The sequence below is a fragment of the Hyperolius riggenbachi genome, chromosome 4, assembly GCF_040937935.1.
Source record: "Hyperolius riggenbachi isolate aHypRig1 chromosome 4, aHypRig1.pri, whole genome shotgun sequence".
Taxonomy (NCBI): domain Eukaryota; kingdom Metazoa; phylum Chordata; class Amphibia; order Anura; family Hyperoliidae; genus Hyperolius; species Hyperolius riggenbachi.
In genome coordinates, this window is record NC_090649.1 from 103,330,799 (window position 1) to 103,335,798 (window position 5,000).

The window sequence follows — 5,000 nt, forward strand, 5'->3', positions numbered from 1 at the left end:
ACAGGCTATAAGTGGGCTTTACTTGATTTCTTCACTTACTTTTAGCAAGAGAACTCTTTCGCTTCTGTTCAACACGTAGTTTAAAGGAAGGGCTCGTCCGGGATTTGAACCCGGGACCTCTCGCACCCTAAGCGAGAATCATACCCCTAGACCAACGAGCCAGATGGAAGCAAGGGTATAGAAACTGCATCCCCGGCTTGCACACTAAACACACACATGTGCCTTTATTTTTTTTTATTTTTTTTTTTTTTTTAACAGTAGCAAGTTCCTTCTATTGGCTAGATGAATGCTTTGCCTTTAAAGTGATAGATATGCTTAATATTAGTTGAAGCCATTTTTGGTAGATTAAAGATTTTATTGATACATATGTTTTGTTTAAAAAAGCTTCAAAATTGTGACCAGCAAAAACAATGTATGGGTGGTATACTGACACAAGCTCTGCAAGGGCTGCTCTAGGATCATGGGTGCCTTACATGCTAGCACAACATTTGCCAGTAGCATTTCAAAAAATGTTACTTAGGGCAAAAATAAAGTCCGTGCAGCACACACTCATCAACTATCATGAGGGGAACTAGAAAGAAGCCGTGCTACACCTCAGAGCCAAACGTTCCCCGTCCTGACATGGCAAGAGGAAAGACTTGGGCTCGTCCGGGATTTGAACCCGGGACCTCTCGCACCCAAAGCGAGAATCATACCCCTAGACCAACGAGCCAGTTAGCAGCCCTGTAGCGACCTGTACCACCCAACCGATGTATATACATGTGTGGTAGTAGGTTCAAAGAAATTGCAAGGAGCATAACTATGAGCGTAGGCCATCACTATGCCTAAATCAAGGGCTCGTCCGGGAATTGAACCCGGGACCTCTCGCACCCGAAGCGAGAATCATACCCCTAGACCAACGAGCCGACTCTGGCGACAGCAGTGGCAGTGAAAAGGACACAGAGTGGTGGAACAGGCTATAAGTGGGCTTTACTTGATTTCTTCACTTACTTTTAGCAAGAGCACTCTTTCGCTTCTGTTCAACACGTAGTTTAAAGGAAGGGCTCGTCCGGGATTTGAACCCGGGACCTCTCGCACCCTAAGCGAGAATCATACCCCTAGACCAACGAGCCAGATGGAAGCTAGGGTATAGAAACTGCATCCCCGGCTTGCACACTAAACACACACATGTGCCTTTATTTTTATTTATTTATTTATTTATTTTTTTTTTAATAGTAGCAAGTTCCTTCTATTGGCTAGATGAATGCTTTGCCTTTAAAGTGATAGATATGCTTAATATTAGTTGAAGCCATTTTTGGTAGATTAAAGATTTTATTGATACATATGTTTTGTTTAAAAAAGCTTCAAAATTGTGACCAGCAAAAACAATGTATGGGTGGTATACTGACACAAGCTCTGCAAGGGCTGCTCTAGGATCATGGGTGCCTTACATGCTAGCACAACATTTGCCAGTAGCATTTCAAAAAATGTTACTTAGGGCAAAAAAAAAGTCCGTGCAGCACACACTCATCAACTATCATGAGGGGAACTAGAAAGAAGCCGTGCTACACCTCAGAGCCAAACGTTCCCCGTCCTGACATGGCAAGAGGAAAGACTTGGGCTCGTCCGGGATTTGAACCCGGGACCTCTCGCACCCAAAGCGAGAATCATACCCCTAGACCAACAAGCCAGTTAGCAGCCCTGTAGCGACCTGTACCACCCAACCGATGTATATACATGTGTGGTAGTAGGTTCAAAGAAATTGCAAGGAGCATAACTATGAGCGTAGGCCATCACTATGCCTAAATCAAGGGCTCGTCCGGGAATTGAACCCGGGACCTCTCGCACCCGAAGCGAGAATCATACCCCTAGACCAACGAGCCGACTCTGGCGACAGCAGTGGCAGTGAAAAGGACACAGAGTGGTGGAACAGGCTATAAGTGGGCTTTACTTGATTTCTTCACTTACTTTTAGCAAGAGCACTCTTTCGCTTCTGTTCAACACGTAGTTTAAAGGAAGGGCTCGTCCGGGATTTGAACCCGGGACCTCTCGCACCCTAAGCGAGAATCATACCGCTAGACCAACGAGCCAGATGGAAGCTAGGGTATAGAAACTGCATCCCCGGCTTGCACACTAAACACACACATGTGCCTTTATTTTTTTTATTTTTTTTTTAACAGTAGCAAGTTCCTTCTATTGGCTAGATGAATGCTTTGCCTTTAAAGTGATAGATATGCTTAATATTAGTTGAAGCCATTTTTGGTAGATTAAAGATTTTATTGATACATATGTTTTGTTTAAAAAAGCTTCAAAATTGTGACCAGCAAAAACAATGTATGGGTGGTATACTGACACAAGCTCTGCAAGGGCTGCTCTAGGATCATGGGTGCCTTACATGCTAGCACAACATTTGCCAGTAGCATTTCAAAAAATGTTACTTAGGGCAAAAATAAAGTCCGTGCAGCACACACTCATCAACTATCATGAGGGGAACTAGAAAGAAGCCGTGCTACACCTCAGAGCCAAACGTTCCCCGTCCTGACATGGCAAGAGGAAAGACTTGGGCTCGTCCGGGATTTGAAGCCAGATGGAAGCTAGGGTATAGAAACTGCATCCCCGGCTTGCACACTAAACACACACATGTGCCTTTATCCTGACATGGCAAGAGGAAAGACTTGGGCTCGTCCGGGATTTGAACCCGGGACCTCTCGCACCCAAAGCGAGAATCATACGCCTAGACCAACGAGCCAGTTAGCAGCCCTGTAGCGACCTGTACCACCCAACCGATGTATATACATGTGTGGTAGTAGGTTCAAAGAAATTGCAAGGAGCATAACTATGAGCGTAGGCCATCACTATGCCTAAATCAAGGGCTCGTCCGGGAATTGAACCCGGGACCTCTCGCACCCGAAGCGAGAATCATACCCCTAGACCAACGAGCCGACTCTGGCGACAGCAGTGGCAGTGAAAAGGACACAGAGTGGTGGAACAGGCTATAAGTGGGCTTTACTTGATTTCTTCACTTACTTTTAGCAAGAGCACTCTTTCGCTTCTGTTCAACACGTAGTTTAAAGGAAGGACTCGTCCGGGATTTGAACCCGGGACCTCTCGCACCCTAAGCGAGAATCATACCCCTAGACCAACTAGCCAGATGGAAGCTAGGGTATAGAAACTGCATCCCCGGCTTGCACACTAAACACACACATGTGCCTTTATTTTTATTTATTTATTTTTTTTTTTTTTTTTTAATAGTAGCAAGTTCCTTCTATTGGCTAGATGAATGCTTTGCCTTTAAAGTGATAGATATGCTTAATATTAGTTGAAGCCATTTTTGGTAGATTAAAGATTTTATTGATACATATGTTTTGTTTAAAAAAGCTTCAAAATTGTGACCAGCAAAAACAATGTATGGGTGGTATACTGACACAAGCTCTGCAAGGGCTGCTCTAGGATCATGGGTGCCTTACATGCTAGCACAACATTTGCCAGTAGCATTTCAAAAAATGTTACTTAGGGCAAAAAAAAAGTCCGTGCAGCACACACTCATCAACTATCATGAGGGGAACTAGAAAGAAGCCGTGCTACACCTCAGAGCCAAACGTTCCCCGTCCTGACATGGCAAGAGGAAAGACTTGGGCTCGTCCGGGATTTGAACCCGGGACCTCTCGCACCCAAAGCAAGAATCATACCCCTAGACCAACAAGCCAGTTAGCAGCCCTGTAGCGACCTGTACCACCCAACCGATGTATATACATGTGTGGTAGTAGGTTCAAAGAAATTGCAAGGAGCATAACTATGAGCGTAGGCCATCACTATGCCTAAATCAAGGGCTCGTCCGGGAATTGAACCCGGGACCTCTCGCACCCGAAGCGAGAATCATACCCCTAGACCAACGAGCCGACTCTGGCGACAGCAGTGGCAGTGAAAAGGACACAGAGTGGTGGAACAGGCTATAAGTGGGCTTTACTTGATTTCTTCACTTACTTTTAGCAAGAGCACTCTTTCGCTTCTGTTCAACACGTAGTTTAAAGGAAGGGCTCGTCCGGGATTTGAACCCGGGACCTCTCGCACCCTAAGCGAGAATCATACCGCTAGACCAACGAGCCAGATGGAAGCTAGGGTATAGAAACTGCATCCCCGGCTTGCACACTAAACACACACATGTGCCTTTATTTTTTTTATTTTTTTTTTAACAGTAGCAAGTTCCTTCTATTGGCTAGATGAATGCTTTGCCTTTAAAGTGATAGATATGCTTAATATTAGTTGAAGCCATTTTTGGTAGATTAAAGATTTTATTGATACATATGTTTTGTTTAAAAAAGCTTCAAAATTGTGACCAGCAAAAACAATGTATGGGTGGTATACTGACACAAGCTCTGCAAGGGCTGCTCTAGGATCATGGGTGCCTTACATGCTAGCACAACATTTGCCAGTAGCATTTCAAAAAATGTTACTTAGGGCAAAAATAAAGTCCGTGCAGCACACACTCATCAACTATCATGAGGGGAACTAGAAAGAAGCCGTGCTACACCTCAGAGCCAAACGTTCCCCGTCCTGACATGGCAAGAGGAAAGACTTGGGCTCGTCCGGGATTTGAACCCGGGACCTCTCGCACCCAAAGCGAGAATCATACGCCTAGACCAACAAGCCAGTTAGCAGCCCTGTAGCGACCTGTACCACCCAACCGATGTATATACATGTGTGGTAGTAGGTTCAAAGAAATTGCAAGGAGCATAACTATGAGCGTAGGCCATCACTATGCCTAAATCAAGGGCTCGTCCGGGAATTGAACCCGGGACCTCTCGCACCCGAAGCGAGAATCATACCCCTAGACCAACGAGCCGACTCTGGCGACAGCAGTGGCAGTGAAAAGGACACAGAGTGGTGGAACAGGCTATAAGTGGGCTTTACTTGATTTCTTCACTTACTTTTAGCAAAAGCACTCTTTCGCTTCTGTTCAACACGTAGTTTAAAGGAAGGGCTTGTCCGGGATTTGAACCCGGGACCTCTCGCACCCTAAG

General features: G+C 45.3%; 16 non-coding genes across 16 annotated transcripts in view; all 16 read right to left on the minus strand.

Moving 5' to 3' along the window:
* Positions 1–89: 89 nt before the first annotated feature.
* Positions 90–161, minus strand: TRNAP-AGG (transfer RNA proline (anticodon AGG)). Its single transcript has one exon. It is a non-coding gene; the product is annotated as a tRNA-Pro (tRNA).
* Positions 162–640: 479 nt separating this feature from the next.
* TRNAP-UGG (transfer RNA proline (anticodon UGG)) lies at positions 641–712 on the minus strand. Its single transcript has one exon. It is a non-coding gene; the product is annotated as a tRNA-Pro (tRNA).
* Positions 713–833: 121 nt separating this feature from the next.
* On the minus strand, positions 834–905 carry TRNAP-CGG (transfer RNA proline (anticodon CGG)). The gene has a single exon. It is a non-coding gene; the product is annotated as a tRNA-Pro (tRNA).
* A 135-nt stretch (positions 906–1,040) lies between these two features.
* On the minus strand, positions 1,041–1,112 carry TRNAP-AGG (transfer RNA proline (anticodon AGG)). Its single transcript has one exon. It is a non-coding gene; the product is annotated as a tRNA-Pro (tRNA).
* Positions 1,113–1,597: 485 nt separating this feature from the next.
* On the minus strand, positions 1,598–1,669 carry TRNAP-UGG (transfer RNA proline (anticodon UGG)). Its single transcript has one exon. It is a non-coding gene; the product is annotated as a tRNA-Pro (tRNA).
* A 121-nt stretch (positions 1,670–1,790) lies between these two features.
* On the minus strand, positions 1,791–1,862 carry TRNAP-CGG (transfer RNA proline (anticodon CGG)). The gene has a single exon. It is a non-coding gene; the product is annotated as a tRNA-Pro (tRNA).
* Positions 1,863–1,997: 135 nt separating this feature from the next.
* Positions 1,998–2,069, minus strand: TRNAP-AGG (transfer RNA proline (anticodon AGG)). Its single transcript has one exon. It is a non-coding gene; the product is annotated as a tRNA-Pro (tRNA).
* A 587-nt stretch (positions 2,070–2,656) lies between these two features.
* TRNAP-UGG (transfer RNA proline (anticodon UGG)) lies at positions 2,657–2,728 on the minus strand. The gene has a single exon. It is a non-coding gene; the product is annotated as a tRNA-Pro (tRNA).
* Positions 2,729–2,849: 121 nt separating this feature from the next.
* Positions 2,850–2,921, minus strand: TRNAP-CGG (transfer RNA proline (anticodon CGG)). The gene has a single exon. It is a non-coding gene; the product is annotated as a tRNA-Pro (tRNA).
* Positions 2,922–3,056: 135 nt separating this feature from the next.
* On the minus strand, positions 3,057–3,128 carry TRNAP-AGG (transfer RNA proline (anticodon AGG)). The gene has a single exon. It is a non-coding gene; the product is annotated as a tRNA-Pro (tRNA).
* A 485-nt stretch (positions 3,129–3,613) lies between these two features.
* Positions 3,614–3,685, minus strand: TRNAP-UGG (transfer RNA proline (anticodon UGG)). Its single transcript has one exon. It is a non-coding gene; the product is annotated as a tRNA-Pro (tRNA).
* A 121-nt stretch (positions 3,686–3,806) lies between these two features.
* TRNAP-CGG (transfer RNA proline (anticodon CGG)) lies at positions 3,807–3,878 on the minus strand. The gene has a single exon. It is a non-coding gene; the product is annotated as a tRNA-Pro (tRNA).
* A 135-nt stretch (positions 3,879–4,013) lies between these two features.
* Positions 4,014–4,085, minus strand: TRNAP-AGG (transfer RNA proline (anticodon AGG)). The gene has a single exon. It is a non-coding gene; the product is annotated as a tRNA-Pro (tRNA).
* Positions 4,086–4,557: 472 nt separating this feature from the next.
* On the minus strand, positions 4,558–4,629 carry TRNAP-UGG (transfer RNA proline (anticodon UGG)). The gene has a single exon. It is a non-coding gene; the product is annotated as a tRNA-Pro (tRNA).
* A 121-nt stretch (positions 4,630–4,750) lies between these two features.
* Positions 4,751–4,822, minus strand: TRNAP-CGG (transfer RNA proline (anticodon CGG)). The gene has a single exon. It is a non-coding gene; the product is annotated as a tRNA-Pro (tRNA).
* Positions 4,823–4,957: 135 nt separating this feature from the next.
* Positions 4,958–5,000, minus strand: part of TRNAP-AGG (transfer RNA proline (anticodon AGG)) — a 72-nt gene continuing 29 nt past the window's right edge. The window contains exon 1 of the tRNA in view: positions 4,958–5,000. This exon is cut by the window's right edge and continues 29 nt beyond it. This is a non-coding gene — a tRNA (tRNA-Pro).